The following is a 26,612-nucleotide window of genomic DNA, read 5'->3' as shown; positions in this document are numbered from 1 at the left end:
TTTCGGCCAAACGCAGTACAGTGATATAGCTAAGACTTCAATATGATTAAATGGATATTTTAAATTAGTTAATTATTGAATTCATTTTAGTCTCTCCTAATATAAAACTAATTAACTAAAATGAGTCTAATTAATCAATTTAAAACATTTATTTAATCATACTAGATCTCAACCGTGTAACTTTACCGTTAGAATGTCACACTGATATTTTAATACTTTATGTTAACACTATATTATCGATTCACAATTTATAAATTCAGATATCAATTTGCTCATTTATAAAAGTAAGGGACTGCCTTGTACACCTATTTTTTCTGTAAAAAATAGTAAAATAACGCAGCTATTATTATCAATTAAATTCAACGAATCTAAGTGTAATAATCTCACCCAGTCATGTCCAAATAACAAATAAACGGTTCAAATCGTACGGATAGATAATATCATTAAAGTTTTTAGCTACGGTTAGAAGTAGACGATGCTTAAGTGCTTAAGTGATTATGAAAGCTTAAGGTTTGTTCGTTCAGATTTTCATACCCTCGTATATATAACATGGACACTAAAGTAGATAAGTAATATGCGTCGAATATCCGTGTGCAGTTTTACTTGAATGCACATTACACAATAAAAGTAATTAGCTCATTGAAAAGAAGAGGATGGGTACGGTGGGGCTAACCAGTTTCTCTTAGAAAATTGATGAGTAGCCCCAATTATTACATGTGTATTCTAAGGTAATCAATATGGAAGTGACGAACGCACTTTGTTTAATTTTTGTAGATGATTGATTGGGTTACGTCTTTGATTATAACCTGTGGCCCTTTTCATACCGAAAATTTTAAGCTTAAATTATAAAGTCATCAATCACCTAATAATATTATAAGATAAAGTTCCCATCTTAATTGCACTTAATCCGAAACCAATCGACATGATTCTCAAAGAAAAAGAGCGATTAAGTCATAGGGGTTAAAGGAAAAGAGGGATTAAGTTTGTAATTAAATAAATTAATTAAAGAAAGTGACGTAGGAGTATTAGTTGTCCACAAAAAATAAAATAAATAAATAAACATATTTTATTCAATATTTAGCTTTACTGTCTAAATCTTTATTATATTTGTATTTTAGCTTCAATATATTAAAAAGAAAAAAAAAAGTACTAAGTGATCAATCTCTTCGTCCAAATCTTCAATTGAAATTCCTAATTTCGCTATTCTTCTTTTCTCTAAAACTTTTCAATCATAGAAGCGTGTTTTTATCGCCGTTATCTTCTTCCAATATGTTATCCTAGTCCTTTGTCAAGCCATAATTTTTCTGTTGATTTTATCCTCACTATTCATCGTCAGAGTTAATAGTTAAAATCGTTCCCGAAAGATACTCGAATCTCCATTTTGATCTTCGAAAAATAAAATTAATCGAAATCGTCCCCAAAAGATACACGATTTGGTCACGTTAGTCTTTCCGTCAGTTGGATAATGACGTGTCACGTTAAGTACCACATGACATGATAACATGGTGGATTAATGCCACGTGTCACAAGATGATTGCTTGACATGTCAGATCAGTGACACCTGGCACACCACGTGTCACTTGACATATAAAAAAAGTTATTTATAATCAAAATAGTCCTTGAAATTTCAGACATAAATAATTTTTATCCCTAAAATTTTAAAAATTAATCAAATTAGTCCTTATATAATTTTTTTATTTTTTTATAATATTAAATTTGAAATATTTTTTTATACTACTAATTTAATAGAAATGTAATTGACAAACAAAAAATTAGTAACTGTATCTTTTTTTCTTAAAAATTTTTTCAATAAAATTATCTCTCTCCTTTAATTCTTCTCAAAATCTCTCTTATTCTTTTCTATTCTAAAACATTTTTCTTATATTATTACATTTTGATGGAATATATATATATATATATATACTCAAAACTAAAATGTATGTATTTGTTAACCTAAACAAAGTTATATGTTCAAAATCAAAATTTATGTATGTTAACCTAAAGAAAGTTATACCACTATTTTTTTCTACTACATCTTTTTTTTTTTCATTACGGTATTACTTACTTATATGATGTAATGGTAGTCATATTAAAAGAAAAATTATATAATCTATCTCAAACATATGAAACACACAAAAATTTATTATAATCTTTACATGTAGTACACTTAAGAAGCAATTCGTTTAGCATATAATAATAATAATAATAATAATAATAATAATAATAATAATAATAATAATAAAGCAACAAATTTTCAATATTTTGTAAAGTTTGAAATGGAAGCAAAATTTGTGGATCTTCTTGAATTTTGACTTTTAATATCACTACCATTACATCCTATATGTAAGTAATACTGTAATGGGACAAAAAAAGATGTACTAAAAAAAAATAGTGGTATAACTTTGTTTAGGTTAACATACATAAATTTTGATTTTGAACATATAACTTTGTTTAGGTTAACAAATACATAAATTTTGATTTTGAGTATATATATATTCCAGCAAAATGTAATAATGTAAGAAAAAGGTTTTAGAATAGAAAAGAATAAGAGAGATTTTGAGAAGAATTAAAGGAGAGAGATAATTTTTTGAAAAAATTTTAAAAAGAAAAGATACAATTACTAATTTTTTGTTTGTCAATTACATTTCTATTACAATTAGTAGTATCAAAAAATATTTTAAATTTAATATTATTAAGAAAAAATAAAAAAAGAATATGAGGACTAATTTGATTAATTTTTAAAATTTTATGGATGAAAATGACTTACGTCTAAACTTTCAAGGACTATTTTGATTATAAATAACTTTTTTACATGTCAAGTGACACGTGGCATTAACCCACCACGTCATCATGCCATGTCATCATGCCACGTGGCACTTAACGTGACACGTCATCATTCAACTGATGGAAGGACTAATGTGACCAAGTCGTGTATCTTTCGGGGACAATTTTGATTAATTTTGTCTTTCGAGAACCAAAATAAAAATCAATGTATCTTTCAGAGACGATTTTGAGTATTAACTCCATCAATAATCTTCAATTTCTCTCTACAGCAATAGATGATTACATTTCAAATGACGTAAATTAAGTCATCAATAGCGTCCATCGTCTCAAACAAGCCAAATGCAATAGGTTTGGGATAAATTAAACTTAAATAAATAAGAAGACAAATACTGAAATGGAGTAAAAATATAGAATAAATAAAATAAAAATGATAGATTAAAATTGAATGGAAGAGAATCATTTTATCTTTTTATATAATTTATTGATCTATGATATAATTTAGGATCATTACAAGAAAAATGTTAAGTATATCGTCCGGATTTATTGTCAATTTTTTTTTTTTAAAATTTGCTGGTAATTTGTTTATCGTCGAATTCAGCGGTCGACGGTATAAATTTCACCGGTAAAGTGGTAACTGTTTACTGTTGAATTTTTTCGTTCGTCGCTAATTACCGACGGATATAAACTTTTAATTGTCAAATTCTGGAACTCATTACTGTCAGATTTTTTTCCTAATAAATCCGACGACAATATATTATTAATTATTAATAATTAAATTAATAATTACCGGCAGATTAAACCGATGGTAAACTTAAATTTTAACTTTTAAAAAAATTATTTAAAAATTTAATATATAATTTTAAATATCTAAATATAATCTAAACTAACAATTTAATAATTTTTAGTTAAAAGTTCACAAACAAATTTAAATATCAAAATTTATTATTAAAATAAAAAAAGAATTCAATTAAGCAGGAGAATCAGATTTTAAATGCACCAAACTTTCAATTACAAAAATTGAACAATATTAAATTAGAAATCGAAAAAGCAATACTAATAAGCATTAGAGATTAGACTATATATACTAATACTATTACATTACATAAAGAATCAACTATACCAAACTATTTATGATATTAACAATTAACTAATTTATCGTCCACAACATCAACTATACATTATCATAAATTAAGCCAATATAATAGCCAAATCAAACACCAATTCACAACCAATAAAAATTTCATTGTCAACTATTATTAATATTAATTATCTGAGATAATTCTAAAGTTAAAAAGTAAATAAGTTTTTTTAGTTATCCAAGGTTCAGTCCTAATTTTTTTATTAAGTTTGATGGAACTTAAGACAAAAATTCTGCACCGTTACTATTAACATTCAGTCATAAATTCATAAACCATACATAAACCAAAACCAAGCAAACATCAAAAACATCCAAACCATAAAAACTTTGCAGATTTATTCCCCAAATCTATAATACAAAACATCAGCCAAATAGAACCATTACAAATTCAATCAACCAGCCACATTAAACATTAATTGACATTCATCCATCATTAATCCAAAAAAATAATTTAAATCCAAAACATAACTTAAATCAATAATTAACTCATATAATAAACATGTTAAGATTAATTCTAACAATTAACAACAATCAACTAAGTAACTCAGAAAATAATTAACTCAGATAATAATAAACTTAGAAGATTAATAACAATAAACAATAAGTCAATAATTAATTTAAAAAATAAATAAGTTAATATTAACTCAGATAATTAACAATAATCAACTAATTAAAAATAGAAATTAGAACAATACAGTTGGAGATTTTATACTTGCAGAACAATAAACAAAAATTAAAATAATAAACAGAAATAAAAATAATAAACATAGAATCATCAAAATAAAATTCAAAATCAAAATCATAAACAAAATTTCAAACATAGAATAATCAAAACAGAATTTAAAAAAAATTCTAAATCAAAACAAAATTAAAAAATTCTAAATCTAAACTAATACATAAATTAAATTTAAAAAATAGTTAAATCTCTAACACAAACATCCTAATTGCAAATTTTCTAATACATAACAAATTAAAATTAGATAAATTAAAGTTTAGGATTTTTTAAATAAATTAAAAAATAGTAGGAACAAGAAAAGGGACAATATATCTAAAGGGAGGAAGGAGGCAGCTCCGGCAAGACAAGGAGAAGCGGCGACAACGATGGCAGCAATAGCGGAGTGACAAAAACGTCGGCGATAGAGCGACCAACGCAATGTAAGGAGTTCACCTAGTCTTTAAACACTGTTGGTGATAACCGACGGTAGTGGAGTGGCTGCCGGAAGTGGTTTGTGGGGAGAAAGGGGGAGGGAGAGAAAGAGAAAGGAGAAGGTTAGAGAGAGAGGGAGTAGTTCAAAAATGAGGGAGAGGGGGTTCACGATTCGAATTTAGGACAAGATTACCGTCGGATTTACTGGTGGATAAATCCGACGGTAACGCTTTGTGAATGACTAAAACGCAGTGTTCCACTAATTCGGATTACTATCGGATGTATTAGCCAATAAATCTGATGGTAATGATCGTGCCAAATTTTTTTGTTTTCTCCAATTATTTTCACGAATTTACCATTTTGGAAAACCAAATCTGACGGTAGTGTTTTTACCTGACGAATTTATTGCCAATTCGCCGGTAAATTCGTCGGTAGACACCCCGTTAATATCTGACACTAAATCTGATGGTAAATCCGACGGTATTCAGCATATTTCTTGTAGTGAATAAAATTAAAATTAAACGAAAAGAAATCATTATACCTTCTATCCAATTTTTTGATGTAAAAAAAGGGGATTCATTCAATCTCACTTGTCCGCACTATGGTTTTATCACAGAGCTAAAGACTTTTCTCATTTCTCTAATTTGTGGTAACTACAATAATTTAGAAGGTATCTTTTTTATCAGATGGATTATACATCTCCCAATCCTAAGCATTATAAAATCACAAACTCAAAGTCTCACACATATTACATACTCACACAGAATGTTTTTGTAAGAGTTCATCAATTACTTGTTTTCGGCCAAATTTCGAATACAGGTGCAACACCTTAAGATGTAACAAGATTTTCCACTAAGCTAAAGTCTACCCATCACATTAAATTAAAGAAATACTTACGTTCACTAATTTAAAATTTAATTTGCTAACTAAATAAAGTAAATCAAAATATATAAAATTAAATTAAATATTCTATTAAACCATTCTTTCAACTTAACCCATGACAACAACAAAGTCTTACACCGGCCCATAAATTCAGCCCAACAGAATTAGTTTGGTTACAATTTTAGCCTACATAATTAGCTTTACCTTTGTAATTTTTTCAATAAAAAAATATATAACACAACCTTCTTTATCTTTGCGTACTCTTTAAGTTTTATTATGGTATCAGAGCTCGATTTTGAGCTAACCAACTAATTCATATCCTAAAACCCCTTCAACCCTCCTCCCACAATGAATAATCATTCTTCCATTAACGTTGCCGCCGTCTCCTTGTCTCCCTACTCTGTCGTCTTAGGTCAAGGAGAAAGGGTGCACCAGTAACTTTATCAAGAGCCTTTTTTTGGACCTCTCGTCAGCCCAGTACTCTTCTCTCATGGCACTTCTAAAAAAGGCTGAAGCTCATCCTCCAGATTGCAAAATCAGAAACAACCACTCTTCCAATAAAGAAATTCGTCCTTCAAACCAACTTGGACTTTTGCCAAGTCCAACTACTCATATCTTTGTTCTTTCAGTACTTTTTCTATTGTTAATAATTTTTCAAATCTAAATTCATTTTTGAATTCTTGGATCATTGATTATGGTGTCGCATATCATATTGCATCAAATTTGTCTTAGTTTATTTCTTACACACAAATTTCTCCTATTATTATTTATTTACTAAATGGCTCTCAAATTATTGTTTCTTATAAAGGCATTGTTCAATTTTTACCATCCTTGATTTTTCATGATGTTCTTTATTTATCTCACTTTAATTTTAATATTATCTCCATCTCAAATATTACTTCCGCACGCAAATGTGTACTCACTTTTTCATCTTGTTGCACTCTATAGGCCAACAATTTGAGGACGATTGATTTAGGCAGAATGAGAGAGGGATTATATGTCCTTGAATCTAATTTTGGTAAAAATTCATCAACTACACATTCCATAAATTCCATCCAATTTTCACCCATTACACCTTCAAATATATGGCATTTTCGTTTAGGACATCTTTCTGAACAAAGATTTAATCATTTACATAAAACATTTTTCTTTTATTTCTATGCAACAAGATGAGGCTTATGACACTTGTCATCTTTCGAAGCAAAAGAAACTTCCATTTTTTCAAAGTTTTAATAAAGCTAATGTAAGTTTTGATTTATTATATTTTTATATTTAGGGTCCGTTTCAACAAAATTCTATTCATAATCATAAATATTTTTTTATTATTGTTGATAATTTTAGTCGCTTTATATAGGTTATTTTATTAAAATAAAAAGAAGTACAAAATCATGTAAATATTAGTTTAGTTGAAACACAATTCAAATCTAAAATCAAAGTTGTCCATTCCGATAATAGACTAGAATTTATTTTACATTATTTTTATGCTTCAAAGGGTATTATTCATCAATGTAGTTGTGCTAAAACTCTTCGACAAAATGAAAGGGTAGAATGCAAGCATTAACATATTTTGAATATAGCTCATGCTCTTATATTTTAATCTAATTTACCATCATCATCTTTTTGGTCTTATGCTGTTAAACATGCTGTTTATTTGCTTAATAGATTTTCATCATCTGCAATTAATTTTAAAATACCATTTGAGATTTTATTTAATCATCCACCAAATTATCATGACATTAAAGTTTTTGGATGCTTATGTTTTATTTCTACTCTAATGGCAAATAGATCAAAATTTGATCCAAGAGCCAAAAAGGCTGTGTTTATTGGCTTTCAACATGGTCTTAAAGAATATATTATTTATGTTTCAGAAGATAAAAGAATTGAAATTTCTAGAAATATGATTTTTTATGAAATGATCCTGTCGTTAGTTACAAAAAATGTCCAATTTCATACACTTAGCCCAACATTGCCAAACATGCCTTCTCAAAAATAAAATTCAGTTAGTCTTTCAATTGGACCCTTACCCATACCCATTGACCCATTTTCATTTAATTCTTTTTTTTCTCCAACAATCTCTCATTCTTCCTCACCGTCGTGTCCTAACCAAATTGAACTCATGACCACCGAATCTATTTCAAGTCATACACCGTCCCCTTTTTTTGTAATAAACACTAGTCCACCATCAGCTCTTCATCCCACGTGACCTTTCTCATTACTTGAGCAACCACGTCCTCGTCATTCTGACCAACCTCACTGACCTCTAGCATATCTCTCTAATTACTTATGCAATTCCTCTCTCACCTCCACAAATCTCTCTCCATCAAAATGTCGGTATTCTCTATCTTCAGTCATGTCTTTTTCTTTTCTTTCATATTCTAATCATAAGTTTCTTTTATCTCTATATTCTGATATTGAGCCAAATTTTTTTTAGGATGTCAATCAACACTCTAATTGGCGTAGTGCTATGAAAGATGAACTGAATACTCTTGAGTTGAACAAAACTTGGTGTCTTGTTGATTATCCTGCAGGTGTTAAGCCGGTTGGCTGTAAATGGGTCTATCGCATCAAACGCAAGCTTAATGGTTCAGTTGATCGATATAAGGCATGTCTTGTGGCTAAAGGATTCACCCAAACTAAAGGTGTTGATTTCTTGAAAACCTTCTCCCTGTTGTCAAGCCTGCCACATCAAATTGGTTTTGGCATTGGCCTCTATGAAGCATTGGCCCATACATCAGTTGGATATCAATAATACTTTTTTACATGGAGATCTTTCTGAAGATATTTATATGACTCTACCACCCGGGTTTACATTTCCTCAACCGAATCAATGATGTAAGCTGCTAAAATCATTGTATGGTTTACGACAATCTAGTCGTATGTGGTATGACAAACATTCTCATCTTTTGCTATCTCATGGATATCAACAGACCTTATCTGATTATAGTCTATTTGATAAATTTAATGGTGCTCAAATTCCTATCCTTTTAGTCTATGTTGAGGACATTGTTCTTACTGGTAATTCTATTTTTGAACTTTCTGTCATTAAGTCTATTTTGTATCAATACTTCTGAATTAAAGACTTTGGCCAATTAGAATATTTTTTGAGTATTGAGGTTGCTCAATCAACAAAGAAAATTTGCTTATCTCAGAGAAAATAATGTCTTGATCTTTTGGAGAATTCTAGTTTATTAGTTACTAAACCTACCTTTGTTCCAATAGATAGTGCCACAAGACTATATCAAGACAATAGTCCCCTGCTATCTGACCCTTTTGTGTATCGCCATTTGGTTGTGCGTCTTATCCATCTCACTACTGTCCGACCAGACATCATGTATGCCCCTCAACAATTAAGCAAATTTATGGAACTCCTACTAACTCTCATCTTCAAGATGCCAAGAGTGTGTTATAATATTTGAAAACTACCCCCGGTAAAGGACTTTTTTTCCAAGAGAAATAGAAATTCAATTTTTTGGCTTTAGTGACTCTGATTGAGTCGGATGTCCTGACACTCGGATGATCTTTAGCAGGATATTGTTTCTTCTTGGACAACTCTTTTATCTCTTGAAAGACCAAGAAATAAACAATTTTTGCCTGCTCATCAACTGAAGCAGAATATAGTGCACTTGCCAACACAACTTGTGAACTTCAATGGATACTCAACGTGTGACAATTTTTACCCATCTCTCCTATCCACCCACCAGTTTTATATTGTGATAATCAAAGTGCCCTTCATAATGCTGCTAATCCGATTTTTCATGAATGGACCAAACATTTAGAGGTTGATTGTCAATTGGTTCGACCCTGGAGTGATAAAACTTCTCCCTATTCCCTCTTCTAGGCAGCTGATTGACATCTTCACCAAGCCTTTGTCTCCTCATCCCTTCCATCTTAATCTCAATAAGTTTAGTGTTCTTGACATCTTACATCCTCCAACTTGCGAGAGCGTATTAAACCAATCTTCCATCTTATCCATGACAACAACAAAGTCTCATACCAGCCCATAAATTCAGCCCAATAGAATTAGTTCGGTTATAATTTCAGCATATATATTTAGCTTTGCCTTTAAAATTTTTTCAATAAAAAATTATATAACACAACCTTCTTTATCTTTGCGTACTCTTTAATTTTTATTATATTCTAACACGTAAAAATATAAATTAATAATTACTAAATAATATTTATACCATTTTTTACAATAAAATTATAAATACTTTTCTTCAAGTTCGAAACACAAATCTTCAATAACAGGCAAATCTAACCATGTTGGCTTATTTTGCAAATTATTAAAATATTTATTTTGTATTATGAAACAAGTATGATTTGGAATTTGTCTACTTAGTTAATTCTTATTCATTAGTGTGTTTAGATCAGTTAGGATTGGTGATGTTGTTGTTTCTTTGTTGAAATAGGTTAAGAATTTTTTTGTCTGACATTCTATGTTTACGTGCTATATAGTTTTGTGTTTCTTGGTGGTTGATAATTTGTGTTTACTGGTTAATTATTTGTGTTTAGTAGAGAGTTACTTATATATCTAGTGGTTAGTTAATTTTGTGTTTGCATTTAGTTATTTATATGTTTATTGGTTATTGTTTCGAGGGTTACCTGAAATGGTGATTTGGGCTTGAACGTGAAGTCCGGGTCCCCTAGTATGGCAGTGTCCGACTTGATGTGCTGAGATGCCCTCTGTTCGAGTTCCTCGTGAGGAAGTGGGGGGGGGGTGGTACCTGAAAGAGACTCTGATGCTTAAGTTAGTAACAGCTTTGAGCAGGTTTTTAGTAGATTAGAACATGTTTTATACCTGGGAAATGCCAGTGTATTTATAGTAGAGTAGATAACCACCTTTGTTGGAGTAGTTCTATCTTTTCTGATAGATAATCGTTCCTTTATCTTGGGAGTTTGTTGGAATCTACCTTTTATATGAGATAGAATTGTTTGGAGAGACTTTATGGAGGCCGTTATGCCGGATTAAGCTGGGCCTCTAGGTCATTGTCCGACCTTTTTAAAGAGGTCGGGTCTATCAATAAGTTCACCTTTATTGGTGGGCCTTTTGGGTTATTAGGCCTGACTTTTATTTGTTCGGACAAGGTATGAACAGTGCCCCTGCTTGAGTTTGTTCCTTTTATAGGTCGGTGTTCATACCATGGGTTGAGCTAGGCGAGCCGACCTGAATGAAGACAGGGACGACCGACCTCTTATAAAGGTTGGTTGCAACCGACCTCTTCCCATAGAGCTCGGCCAAATTGCTATAAGGGCCCAACTAGGCCTAAAGTAGAAGATCACAGCCCGCTTGAAGGCGGCTGGCCAAAGATAAGGGGACCCACCCACTTATCTCCAAGGGAGGTCACTCCATACTACTATAAATACACTGGAGCACCCAGATATAACTCATACGCTGATTCTACACAAAAATATCTGCTCAAAGCCCATGCTAACTTAAGCATCGGAGTCTCTTGTAGGTACCACCACCCTCCGGTGATCAAGGATCAGCAGCACCACCAGATCCAGCAAATCGGACACGACAGCCCTGACCACAACAGCAGATCTCCTCCGAGATCAACCTTCAGTTTCAGGTAACCCTCGGAACATTGGCGCCGTTGCCGGGGAACCTAGAAGACATCCCATCATCATGGCGGACAACTTTGACAACGATCACAACTCCGGTTTGGAAGAAAGAACCCCGCTTAGAAATACGGATGCCACATCAAAAGATGTGCCTCAAACTAAGAGGGACAAGCAATCTCCAAACACCGAAATCTTAGATGCCCTCCGTGAACAGCAGAATTGCCTCAAACAGCTCGAACAGGAGGCCGAACATCAACGGGAAGCCGAGAGCGACCTCCGAAGAGAAACGAGACACCGTCGAGAGCTAGAGGACAAACTCACAAAGCTCAAGGCCGATATCAAACCAAAACTACTCGTTCCAGTCATGAAGATAACTCCCACAAGGATCAAGATCCATTCACTAAAGAGATCATGAAAACTAAAGTACCAAAGGACTTTAAAGTTCCTGACATGACTCCATACGATAGTACATCTGACCCCAGCCATCATCTCAGCAACTTTAAAAGCAGGATGTATCTCATAGACGCCTTAGACGCAATTCGATGCAAAGCATTCCCGACTACCCTGACAAAAACAGCAATAAAATGGTTCGACAGTTTACCTCCAAGATCAATCACGAGTTTTGACGACCTAACAAAAAAAATTCCTCGCTAGGTTCTCTATCCAGAAAGACAAGACCAAACATGCCCCAAGCCTGCTACGAATTAAATAGGGAGATCGGGAAAGCCTTCGCAGCTATATGGAAAGGTTCAACAAAGCATGTCTCGACATAAAAAATCTCCCAACAGAAGCGGCCATCATGGGGCTCATCAACGGCCTGAGAGAGGGACCTTTTAGCCACTCAATATCCAAAAAACATCCAACATTCCTGAACGAGATACAAAAACGGGCAGAAAAGTTATATCAATATGGAGGAAAATTCTCGATTAGGAGAAACGTCAAAATCCGGATTCTCCTACACCCCTCAAGGTAAGGATAAAGAGTACAAGAAAAAGAAGGATCAGCCTGCTGAGAAACCTCGGAAGTACCACAACTACACTCCGCTCAGAGTGTCCCTTGTGGATGTATACAGAAAGATATGCAACACTAAAAAGATCCCACCCCCGCGTACGATTAAAATAAAAGAGGAGGAGGAAATCAGACAGAGTATTGCGAATACCACCGAATCTATGGACATTTCACCAATGACTGCTTTGATCTGAAGAACGTCATTGAAAAACTGGCGCGAGAAGGGTGACTAGATTGATTCCTAGCCAATAAAGTAGATGAACCAAGAAAAAGAAGAAGGGATAATGAACCTGGACAAGCTGAACGTCCCAATCACACCCCGGAAAGGCATGTCCACATGATCAATGGAGGATTCGCAAGAGGAGAGATCTCTAAGTCATCATGCAAAAGACACCTTAAGGAGGTATATCACATTGGAGGAGAAGACAGGTTGGTCGACCTCCCCAATATCACCTTCACTCAAGAAGACGCTGCGGGCATCATCCCAGGACATGATGACCCCATGGTCATTACCATAATTCTTGCCAATGCCAACCTCCATCGAACGTTAATCGACCAAGGAAACTCCGCAGACATCTTGTTCAAAACCGCATTCAACAAGCTCGGCCTACAAGAAAAAGAGCTTAGAGCATATCCGAATAGCTTGTTCGGACTAGGAGACACCCCAATTCAACCACTAGGATACATCTCCCTGTATACAATCTTTGGGAAAGGAACTCGGTCTAGGACGTTGAGTATAGACTATATTGTAGTCGACGTGAGCTCGACCTATAACGTATTAATAGGTCGAACAACGTTAAACTAGCTCACCGCAGTGGTCTCCACTCCACACTTATGCATAAATTTCCCCACTCAAGAAGGGATCGCTACCATAAAAGGAGACCAGAAACTCGCGCGACGTTGTTACAACGAAAGTCTGAACCTTAAAGGAGACCCCAAAGGGAAAGAAACCAACACCATAGAAGTCGGAGGAATCCGAGCTCGCGAAAAACTCCGTTCTCATCCAGAAGGTGAGACTCAAGAAGTTCAAATTGGAGACGATCCAAGCAAAGCAACAAATATAGGAGCAAATTTGAGAGAAGACTTAAAGGAGCTGCTAATAAAGCTCCTAAAAGACAATTCCGACCTCTTTGCATGGAAGGCCACTGACATGCCTGGTATCAATCCCGGACTAATGTGCCACAAGTTAGCCGTATACCCAAGGTCTCGGCCAATACAACAAAAGCGTAGGAAGCTCGGCCCGGAAAGGTCGCAGGCTGTAGAAGAGCAGGAACAGGCCTTGCTGGAGACAGGATTCATAAGGGAAGTAAAATACCCACTATGGCTAGCCAATGTGGTGTTGGTTAAAAAGTCAAATGGGAAGTGGCGGATGTGCACCGATTACACCGACCTCAATAAAGGTTGCCTAAAGGATCCCTAACCACTCCCGAACATCGATACACTAGTCGACGCTTCGTCAGGCTATCAATACCTCTCCTTTATGGACGCTTACTCAGGATACAACCAAATCCCAATGTATCAACCCGACCAAGAGAAGACATCGTTCTTAACCCCAAAAGCAAACTATTGCTATATAGTTATGCCCTTCGGACTTAAGAACGCAGGGGCTACCTACCAAAGACTGATGAACAAAGTCTTCGCCCATCACATTGGAAAGCTAATGGAGGTTTATGTAGATGACATACTGGTAAAAACACAAAGTGAGGAATCGCTGTTGTCCGACCTCACTAAAGTGTTCGACACCATAAGTGTTCGACTTAACCCCGCAAAGTGCACTTTTGCGGTAGAAACTGGCAAATTCCTGGGCTTCATGCTCACCCAAAGAGAAATCGAAGCAAACCCAGATAAGTGCCAGGCCATACTTCACATGAAAAGTCCGACCTGTGTAAAAGAGGTCCAGCAGCTCAATGGAAGACTAGCGGCTCTGTCTAGGTTCCTAGTTGGATCAGCCTTAAGATTTCTCCCCTTCTATGCAACATTAAGGAAGGGAAAAAGGTTCGAGTAGACCCCAGAATGCGAACAAGCCTTCCAAGATTTCAAGAAATTTCTGGGACAACTACCTGTCCTTACTCGACCTCGGGAAGGCGAAGAGCTCATACTATACCTCGCCGTAGGGAGTCGGGCAATAGCCTCAGCGTTGATCAGAGAGGACGAAAGTGGGTAACAACCCATCTACTTCATCAGTAAGGCTCTACTAGGGGTTGAACTAAACTATCAAAAGATAGAAAAGTTTGCCTATGCCCTCATACTCACTTTCCGACGACTCCGACCATACTTTCAAGCTCACACCATCAGAGTACGGACCAACTAACCCATAAAGGGGATCTTATAGAAAGCAGACTTAGCTGAAAGAATCCTACAATGGGCAGTTGAGTTGTTCGAATTCGACATCAAGTATGAAGTTTGGACAGCTATTAAATCCCAATACCTAGCCAACTTCATCGTAGAGTATACTAACACCCCAGGCACCCCCACAAAGTGGAGCCTTTATGTAGATGGCTCCTCAAACAAAGCCGGGAGTGGCGCAGGTGTCATTTTAGAGAGCGATCAGGGAACTCAAATTGAGCTATCCTTAAAGTTCGAGTTTCCGGCTTCAAATAATAAAGCTGAATATGAAGTATTACTGGCTGATTTGAGGCTGGCTAGGGAAGTAGGAGCTCAAAGACTTACCATTTTTAGCGACTCCCAAGTAGTCACTTTGCAAATACAAGGGAGCTACCAAGCCAAGGATACCACCATGAAAAAATACCTTGACAAAACCAAATAACATCTCAGACAATTCAGGGGATATGAGGTCCAACACATACCCCAGGAACAGAATGCCCGAGTTGATGCACTTTCAAAACTAGCCAGCACCAAACCAGGGGGCAATAATAAAAGCCTCATCAAAGAAACTCTCCGAAGTCCATTGATGAACCCATATTTTTCGGTATATTTTGGTTTGATTTGAATGGACTTCATCATATAAACCCACATTTATTCATCCAAATAGCATGCTTTTGTGTTCTCTCCCTAAATTGAGCCTAAATGTGAAAAATGCTATTTTGTGCTTATTTTAATAACTTTTATTCTGCTTTTATGCCATTCGATGCCATGACATATTTCTTGAGTGATTTTAGGTCATAGAGGCACATTTGGTAAGGCAAAAGTGGAAGGAAGCATGTACAAAGGGAGAAAGCATGAAGAAAACAAAGGAGAAGCACACATTGGAGTGTGCGTACGCACAAGAAGAAAATCAGCATGTGTGCGGACGCACATACCTGTGCGTCCGCACACGTCCCAACGCGTGAATCATTTATTGCAAATCAATGGGGGCGATTTTTGGGCCTCCAGGGCCCAATTTTGGGACTTTCTGAAGTTAATTGGGTGCTATATGAAGGAAGGCCTTACTCCATGTGAAGGGGGGAGAAATTAGGGTTAGATTAGCATTATGTAGGCTGTTCTCTAGAGAGAGAAGCTCCCACATCTCTCTAGAATTAGGGTTCTTTAGTTTAATTTCTTGTAATTTCTACTTTTAATTCTTGTTTCTATTTAATTTTCCTTGTCATTTATTGTTATTGCCTCTTTGTTCTTCTTCATTTCTCTTATTATTTCTTTTACTTTGTTATTTTTATGTTTTGTGACACTCTTGTTATTTTAATTTATATTTAATGCAAATTTATGTTTGATGTTCATTTATTGCTTTCTTTAGTTGTTGTTATGATTTTCTTGCTTTGGTAGCTTTAGAATTTATTATAATGCATTTTAATATTATTTTATTTTCATGCACACCAAGTGTTTGATAAAATGCTTGGCTTAGTTTTTACATAGCTTTTCTCCACTCTTGGCTTGAAATTGTTGACTTTGGTGATCCTTGAGTCATTGATGTCCATTCTTGTTTGATATATTAGAGTAGTTTGTTGATTTGATCTCCCTTGACTCTATGTGACCCCTTAGGGTTGACATAAGACTTAGGGATTGAAATTAACTATGCCTATTTGACTTATCTTCGATGTAAGGTTGACTAAGTAGGATTAACTCTTCATAATCATCATATGTTTGTGGTCAATGGCTAGGATAGGTAGCCTTAGCCCTCAATTACTTGCCAAGAGGTTTCTTGCTTTTGAAGTTTTATTGCTTTGACTTTTACTTGCTTTCATTTACTTTCTTGCATGTTAAGTTACTTTCTTGCCATTTCTTTTCCTTGCATTTAATTTCTTTAACTTTTATTTCTTTGATGTTTAATTTCTTGCATGTTTAATTTTCACACTCTTGTTTGAGAAATTAGATGTTTGGCTGGAATTGAGTTGTGGATGTCCATTCCGCATTGTGTGAGAATGGTTAATTGATTTGGTTTCCATTGACGCTAGTCTTTCACTAAGTAATTAGTGAGTTGACTAGGACTTATGGATTGAGATCAACTACGTCTTTTGACTAATTCTCAAGGAGGATTGATTGATTTGGATTGATTCTACACAAATGCCATGTTTGTGGTCCATAACTAGGATAGGAAACCTAGATTATCCACTTCTTGCTAAGAGTCCTTTAATTGCCTTCTTTTCAATTCCTTGCATGCTTCTTTCAATTCTTGCTATTTACATCTCTTGCTCTCTTGCTTTCAATCTCCATTTTCCCATAGCCAATAATTGTACACTTAATTGCAACTCCTAGGGAAGAAGACCCGAGGTTTAAGTACTCTCGATTTATATTTGTTTTGAATTTAACATTTGATTATGAGAGTTTGTTGTTGGTTTGGACTATGCTACTAACGAAGTGATTCTTGTTTTGATTGATTCCAAACCGACACCAATTTTCATTTATCAAATTTGGCGCCGTTGCCGGAGAGTTGCAATGGTGTAAAGTTAGTGGCTATTGTAAATATGTTAATATGTAAATAACTTGCTTTTTGGTTGTCTTTGTTGATGGTTAGGATTGGGATCTCGGAGTACATTGGAAATTCAAGCATTTGGTGGAAAAGTCAAGCACAAGCCACCATAGCAAGGGCTCTCCCAATTGTCTAACTTAAAGATATTAAATAAAAGTGCTTGGTAACATTGTTCTAACTCTTCTCTTTTGTACATATTTTGACTTATTTGCTTTTTGTTGTGCTTGGTTAGCTTAGAATTAGTTTAATTTTTAGTTAGTTATGTTAACGTTGATTTGGATCATGAATTTATGGGTTCTTGCATGTTTTGGTGTTTGGTTTTGATTGAACTAAGGCTTGGTACCTTAGATTTTGAAAGAAAAAAATTTTGCAAAACAGGGCATCTGTGCGTACGCACACACCTGTGCGTGCGCACACAACAGCTATTTTCTGCTTCCTGTGCGTGCGCACGCACACGCATGATTTTTCCCTCTATTCGCAGCGCCAGCACGCCTTATGCGCACGTGTTCCCCTGCTTTTTGCGACCTGTGCGTGTGCACCCACTCGTGCGTACGCACACATACCCTTTTTCGCACTTTTTGTGCGGACGCACAAATGTGTGCGTCCGCACGCCAACTTGCAACCACTCTGGTGGGAGCGTTGGCACAGCCTGTGCGTGTGAACCCCTACCCTTACGCTCTTGTGCGCGTGCATGGACCTGTGTGTGCACGCACACGTGATCCTTTTTCAAAAAAAAATAAGTGTTCTGTGCGTGCACACACGCTTGTGTGTACGCACACCTTCTAATCCCCTCTCTGTTCAGAGCGCTCGCACACACTTGTGCGTTCGCTCACGCTCTATTTCTTTACCTTCTGTGCGTGCGCACACCTAGGTGCATACTCACGTATCTTGATTCCCTCTCTGCTGATAGCGTTCGCACACCTGGTGCGGACGCACACCTTCCCTTTTCAGCCTTGTGTGCGTGCGCACACCCCTATTTTCTCACACTTTACTTCTCTCCTTCTCTTCTCTTCTTCTTTCTTCCACCCTCTCTTCTCTTACTTTTTCCCTCTTTTCTACTTATTCTAGTTGCTTTCCATTGCATTTCATTTTCATTTTAGTAATTATATTTGTTCTGGTTTAATTACTTGTTAATTAAATAAATTGCAAGTGTTTGATTAATGTTGATTTGGGTTGCTTCTTGTTTGAATTTTGATTTCATTGTTGATGGATATGTGCACTGAGTATTAAGGTTTCGTTTGATTGCCTAGATGAATTATTAGTTTGATTCATATGTTGTCATGACCATATGCATTAAACTTTATCCTTGTTTGGCATCTTGAATTGTGCACTTTTACTTTAGTGAATTAAGTTGAGCTACTTAGTCATCATGGTTCTTAAGTGAATATAATCACAAAACAAGGTATTTGTTCCTTGTTAATGCTTTGCATTTTTTTTTGAATCGACTTGAGTTGATTCTTATCAAGACTTGTCACTTTTTGTAACAAGCACCTTATACATGTGATTATTTCATTATTCCTAAGGGTGAATAAGTAGCCTCTTTTCATCATTGAATTGGTTATTGTTAATTATGCCATTTTCTATTAATTTTGTGCTTTCACTTGTACAATTTTAATATCCAATATCGCATACACTCAATTCACTTTAGTTGTGGTTACTGTTCCGAGGGTTACCTAAAACTGTGGGTCGATCTCGGACGAGATCTTCTTTGCTGGTCGGAGATGACGTGGCCGGCTGGTGAATGACGGTCGGAGCTGTTGTGTCCGACTCGTTGGACTGGCTTATGCTGCTGATCCTTTGTCACCGGAGGGTGGTGGTACCTGCAAGGGACTCCGATGCTTAAGTTAGCAAGGGTATTAAGCAGGTTTTTAGTAGAATCAGAGTATGAGTTATACCTGGGTGCTCCAGTGTATTTATAATAGTAGGAGATGACCTTTCTGGGGATAAGATAACTATCTTATCTTATCTTATCTTTGAGTGAAGTCATCTTATCTTCTTGGGAACTGCCCTTATCTCTATAGGCTTGGGCTGCCTTTGGATTTGGGTCGTGTTCCTCTATCTGGGCCCTTATTGGGCTTTCCTAGCAATTTGGCCGAGCTCTTTGAGAAGAGGTCGGATAGTCTGACCTGAAGAGGTTGGTCGCCTTGTCGCTAAACATCTCGGGTTGGACAGCTTGACCCAGGGTATGAACAGTTACCTAGGTTGTTTGTGCCTTAAGTCTTGCTTATTTATTACTTGCAACCTAGAACTACTTGATTGAGGAACATGCTATTTCTTTTACTTTTGTGGTTATTGTTTTATCCGGTCAATGTGTTGTGTTCTAAATTGTGCGCGCATTTAGAATACACACATTGCCTTTTTATCATAACACACATCTTACTTTTCCTCAATTGTTGTTTATTTGTCTACAAAGCAACCAGAGCCCCCAGAGCTCACCAGCTGAAGGTGGAGCCTTACGTCTCTTCATCCCCCGGATCGTGTGCATGCACGGAGGACCGTGCATTATTTAAGTGTGGGGGAGGATCGCCAACTTCAAGGGGGGTAAAATTTCTTTTTTTAGACACTTTGCAATACTCTTTTTGTTCTTTTTCCTTAATTTTTGCAAATTTTTGTTCTTGTTTGCATTTTGTTTGGTTTGTTTGTATATATCTCTTTAATTCTTATAGTTATATGATAGTAAATATTTGTATGTTGCATGATAGATTGAATAAGTTTGGTGAAACAACAAAGAATTTTCAAGAATTTCCTTTTTGGGCATTCCATTGATTAGATTTGGAAATTATTTTTGAACTTGCTTGAAGTATCTTTTTAAGGAACATAGAAAAGAGCTTGAACAAATTACCTAGTGAGATTTGAGCTTTGATTGTGTGGTTGTATATTTTCAATCACAATATTTATTCTTGTGTGATGAACTCCTTTTATGATTGTAATCTTAGATTTGCTTTAATCTTTATGTCCTATATTTATTGTTTTGAATGCATTTAGTATGATTGAGGCTATTTTTTATTTAAGCTCACTTAACCCATATGGCCAACCTTTGCATCTACCTTTGTAAACCACTTTTGAGCCTTTTAATTTCTCTTTGTTCTTATTTTAAGCACATCATTTGCCCTAAGTGAAAAATCATTTATATCCATTGATTGTATCTTTGATTAGCTTGGGTTTGAGTGTGGGTGTTAATCAAGTGTGGCAGGAATTTGTGGAAAACATTGGTAGTTAGTGCTTTGGGTGTTCATTGAAAATATTTGGAAAAGTGAGAAAATACTCATGCATTCATTACTTAGAAGCATATGCATCTCCTCTTTGTCAAAAAAAAGAGAGAAAAGAAAAAATAAAAAAATAAATAAATAAATAAATAATAATAATGAAAATAAGAGATGCATATGTGGTTGAATTGAAAAGAAAATGCATGAGTGAATGTGAGAAAGGGATAAATGGGTAGTTAGGATTGTTTTGTTATGAATATAGGATGATATATAGGATTAGATGGGATACTTGAGCTAATCAAAGATCCAATCTAATAGCCCACTTAACCATATTAATCCTACCCTTACCTAAGCCCCATTACAACCCATAAAAGTCCTCATGATATTTGCATTCATTCATCAAATATTAGTTGATTGTTAGACGACTTGCAAATCTTTGAGAAACATGATTAAAGGAGAATTGAGTGATTAAGCCCTAAACATTGAGCGATTAGAGTGTATACACATCCGGTGAGGGGTCACTACAGGATTCAAGCTTATTTGTCACAGTTTTTTTCTTGATTTATGGAGCTTTGAAACCCCCACAAAAAAGTTTGTGGGAGTTTCCAAAACCTTCAAAATTTGAGGTGCCACGAGCTTATTTGTGGCAGTTTTACAAAACCCCCAGAACATAATTTAGTGGCAGTTTTTTATTTACATTGTGGGGGTTCTGAGTGAAACTTGTTGGCAGTTTTTTTTTTAATTTTTGTGGCAGTTTTTTATTTACTTTGTGGGGGTTCTGAGTGAAACTTGTTGGTGGTTTTTTTCATTTTTGTGGTGGTTTAAAACCCCCCACAAAACTGAATTTTCAAATAAAAAAAATTACAGCAAATTAAATGGTTGCAAGCCCATTTAAAATTGAAACTAAACGGATCTGGAAGCTATAAATCACTATTATTAATTGAACAAATAACATCAATCAAACTAAATATTATTTAACTTTAAAGAAATTTAAATATTGTAATTTGATCTTTGCTTATGAATTAAAAATAAATATTGTAATTTGAGCATTACAAAAAAAAGAGGTACATAACTAGCCACATTCCTAAGCATAGAAATCAACCATAATTACACAAGTATATATAACCATAACTTAATACTACACCAGCAGTGTGGTAAGTCAGAAATACACATTACAACCTAATCTCTACAAGATAAGTAGATAAAAAGGATTAATTAGATAAGACCTTAAAGCTTTGTTGACTGTTATTTAAAATGTACTTCCTCTCCTTATACAAGTTATTCAACTTTGTTGATATCTTCAACCAAACCCAAACATTGACTAATTAATCTAGCTAGCCCCAACCCTAATAATTGAAGTTGTTGCGCCTAGTTACCTTCTACACCTAGAAAATAAGCTCTAATAAATAACCTACCTGTTACTGCTTTCTAGTTTCTACATCAAATCCTACAAAGCACAAACCTATATCATTAAATTACTTAAACAGAATAAATTGCAGTATTGTCAAGTCTCTACTATTTGACCAATCACCATGCTTAGAAAGAAGCTCAATTTAGAAAATCTGGCAATACCTATAACAACAATTGCCTTGACATCATCTCTGTGTAAAGCTTGATCAAAATTCTCCTTTAAAATGCTCAACACTAGATATCCACACAACAGAGACGATCATTAATATAATAAAAATGCAAAGAATTGGAAGGGGGGGATCATAGCTCTAATATAACAAAAAGAAAATAATAATAACAAAGTTTGAATGACATAAGGAAAAAAGGGTAATTGAGAATTTGAAAAAAAAAATCGAAACCAAAGTTAGCAAACTGGAAAATGAAAAGGGATTATTGAGAATTTGAAAAAAGGTCTTATCTAATATTTATTTCAAGTTCATATCTTTCAAAAATAAATAGAATGTTTATATAGAATGTTTTGGATGGTGTATGTACCTATAATTATGACTTCTAGGGGCTCAACAAACCCACAAAATGATGCCAATTTCAATGCCTGCTATTTACTAATCAAGAACCATGCATCCTCAAATTAATGGTTGTTGCTATATGTGTGATATTTGATATGAAAGTCTACGTCATAAACCATAGATTTAACTAACAAGAGAAAAAGATCCAGAACTTATTACCTCTCTGTTGCAAAATAAACAGGAAGTGCAATAGCAATACCCTGGAAAAGAGATATATACAAGAAAAGTGTCACAATTGTTTAATGTTAAACTAATTAAGGAATTTATTAATAGAACATTAAGATTATATTATAAGGTAAAATATAATAAAAATACCTTTGGGATATTGTGCAAAGCAATGGCTAATGCAAGGTTAAGACCAACCTGAAGACCCTACATAATTACATATAAAGAAGAATTAATGGTATAAAGTTACAATATTAAGGCAATAACAAGCAACAATAACACCAAAATTGAGATTTATTACCTTCACGGACCCAAAGAACACTCCCATTCCTTCAGGAAAATTATGTAAGCTAATACCAATGGCAGTGATAATTCCACTGAATAAAACTTGACGGTGCTGCCTTTTCATAATGTCCCTGTTTTTACGCTCCAAGAAAAATGTTCTATAACTACACTCACCTGGCTCATCACCCCACTCCCTAAAGAAATTGATAGAAAATACCTGCAAAATGGAGTCAATAAAGTGGATCTGGTTAACCATAGTTTAGTGTTTACAATCTTCTTGTACTAAAAAGTAGTGTATTATCATGGTTTTTCAACTACCTTTGAGTCTACAAGTCATATCTTCTTGCAAGTTTTCTCTATCGATTTCTTTGTCTGCACAAAGAAATAGAACATCTCCATAGATTGTAATTTGAAATTCACTCCATAAATCAATATAAGACTACTGTGTCAGCAATGAAGATTGAAGTCTTTATTATTATTATTATTATTATTATTATCACCTGCTTTGACATCTCAAGAGCTATAAGTTCTGCTATTCCAGTTCCTGCCTGAAATCATGGCAAAAACATGAGATGAATTAACTTGTTAAGTACAAATATATACATATATAAAGGGTATTTTAAAAATAAAAAATAGAAATAGTATCTGTTTTCACTCTTTTCCCCCCGAGGCACCAAGCAAGCTTTTATGATTGTCAATTTGTTACCTCACCGACACCGAAGAACAGGAAAGTGTGGTCGGCCAAAGTTCAATGCTTCAATTATAGTACCTAAATATCATCATTGAAGACTAGATGAGATGTGCCGTATTTCGCAAGCAACTCGAAAGCATCGTGATTTGTAAAATTTTTAAATTGCAGAAAAAATATTTTAAGGTAACAGAAACTCAATTGAATGATTCAGGTTCATAACATCATAAAAACTTGTTTAAAATTCACAACCTGCATAAGAACTTTTTTCCCATAGTTTTGCTTTACAACAGCCATGAACTCACTCAGAAGTTCAGAATATTCCTATATAGAAACCAGATATCATCAAAATCACTTCATATCAATGCAAATGAAAGTGATATGCAGATATCAAGGCATGTATGTAATGGTATAATGAGTCATATATAATGGTATAATGAGAAGAAAAAAGTTAGTAGAAGATTGAAAATGCAAACTGCTGATGGACGAAGCCCTCCTAGTGATGTGTACAAAGCCAATTTTCCAACAGAAATTCCCATTCCCTGAAATGAAACACATCTAACATAAACTATATGAAGCCTAAGTTACTTATTTTACTATCTATCATGTTTTCATTGAATTAATGTATCTATATACTAAAAAGTAACAGCTTCAGATAAAACAGAATGATAGGAGTCTAGTAGTTATAGTAAATCAAGGAACGAATACCTGACATCCAAGGTCTCTGACTCCTAAAATTCGCTCGCCATTTGTGACAACAATAACTTGAATACTCCTCTCAGGCCAATTTTTCAGTACTTCAAGGATCTTGCCCTTGAAAGAAAGCCAAAAGCTCTTGTGATGATACTGAATCAAACACAGTACAAATTTGCATACAAGAAAGAAATTTATTATATATTTCTCTTTCAAACTATGAACCTAACATCCTTTTTATTTCAAGAAAAAATCAAAATTTTCAATAGAGAATAACAATTTTTCATTTATGTCTCTTCACCTTTATAATATATCAAATCAACTTAACAAAATCTATATCAAATTCTTTGCCTTGACCTCAAAAATCTACAGAAGAGAAAAGTATATTAGAACATAAGAAACAGAATTTGTGTATAACTTTGCCAAAACTATATCATCAAATTATCACAGAAACTAATATCTTTGAAAAATTTTGAAAAATTGAAGAAAGCAAAGAACAAGAAAAAATTAGGAACAAATCCTAATTGTAATGACTCGACATGACATAAAACTTGACTCGACTCGAAGCTTACAGAGTCTTACTAGCTCGCCTTCTTGATCTTCTCAGCTGGCACTACCAAATCTGCGCCCAAACCACAACACCGAATTCGCGCCCAAACCACAACACCGAATTCACGCCCAAACCGCACTTTGAGTGCTTCAAGCCACCGGAGGAAAAGCAGAACCAGTGGCACAATCCGCAGTGGAAGACGACACAGAAGCAAAAGATTTAAAGCATTACCTCAACAATCTGAATGAAATCGACACTCTGAGAAGTCAACGAATTCATAGGCTCCACGATCACCTCGTGGCAGGGAGATGAATGGCGGCGGCAGGGAGATCGAGATTTTATGGTTTCACAGAGGTCCCTCTCCCACTCTCTCTCTCTTTCTCTCTCTCTCTCTCTCTCTCTCTCTCTCTCTCTCTCTCGCAATCACTCGAAGCCCCCTCTTCTGAATATTTTTTTTTAATTTTTTGTTATGGGCTAATATTTATTTGGGCTACAAATATTTTTAGTATTGATTGATCTGTGGGAGTTATTGTTAATAATTTAGAGGAGTTTTACAAATTGTCACTATTAAAATATATTATGGAGGTTTATAATAACTCCCACTAAAAGACTTCCACAAATAAACAAGAATTTTGTAGTGGGTTCAATCGCTCAATTCTATGATTTCATCTCTTATATTGTATCTTCTTGCAAGTTGTTGAATTGAATTTTGAGAATTTCAAATCAAATCTTTGGATGTGGGTCTTATTGCTATATTTGCATTATTTTGGCCCTAAGTTCCTACTTTGGATTGATTGAGATTCTTTTGTTTGTTTTTGCCAAACTCAATAGGAATCATAGTATAGATATAGATAGATAGTATTTAGTATAGTTGCATGCATGTAGTTAGTTGCATTAAATAAATTGCTTTCCCTCCTTATCCTTCTCTTTTGATTGCGATTAGCATGAGGACATGCTATTGTTTAAGTATGGGAAAATTGATGAACCCATATTTTTCGGTATATTTTGGTTTGATTTGAATGGACTTCATCATATAAACCCACATTTATTCATCCAAATAGTATGCTTTTGTGTTCTCTCCCTAAATTGAGCCTAAATGTGAAAACATGATATTTTGTGCTTATTTTAATAACTTTTATCCCGCTTTTATGCCATTCGATGCCATGACATATTTGTTGAGTGATTTTAGGTCCTAGAGGCAAGTTTGGTAAGGCAAAAGTTGAAGGAAGCATGTACAAAGGGAGAAACCATGAAGAAAACAAAGGAGAAGCACACATTAGAGTGTGTGTGCGCACAACCTAGTGTGCGTGCGCACAACCTATTGTGTGTACGCATAAGAAGAAAATCAGCATGTGTGCAGACGCACATACCTATGCGTCCGCACACGTCCCAGCGCGTGAATCATTTATTGCAAATCGCTGCGGGCGATTTTTGGGCCTCCAGGGCCCAATTTTGGGACTTTCTGAAGGTAATTGGGTGCTATATGAAGGAAGGCCTTACTCCATGTGAAGGGGGGAGAAATTAGGGTTAGATTAGCATTATGTAAGTTGTTCTCTAGAGAGAGAAGCTCCCCTCTCTCTCTAGAATTAGGGTTCTTTAGTTTACTTTCTTGTAATTTCTACTTTTAATTCATATTTCTATTTAATTTTTCTTGTCATTTATTG

The 26,612-nt window shown here is 34.7% G+C and overlaps 1 pseudogene; it reads right to left on the bottom strand.

Moving 5' to 3' along the window:
* Positions 1-22,722: 22,722 nt before the first annotated feature.
* Positions 22,723-25,227, bottom strand: LOC107604692 (NADP-dependent malic enzyme-like; annotated as a pseudogene).
* Positions 25,228-26,612: the final 1,385 nt, after the last annotated feature.

This window comes from Arachis ipaensis, chromosome B1 (assembly GCF_059453495.1).
Source record: "Arachis ipaensis isolate K30076 ecotype BB chromosome B1, ASM5945349v1, whole genome shotgun sequence".
Taxonomy (NCBI): domain Eukaryota; kingdom Viridiplantae; phylum Streptophyta; class Magnoliopsida; order Fabales; family Fabaceae; genus Arachis; species Arachis ipaensis.
This window is presented reverse-complemented; position numbering and strand designations above follow the sequence as displayed.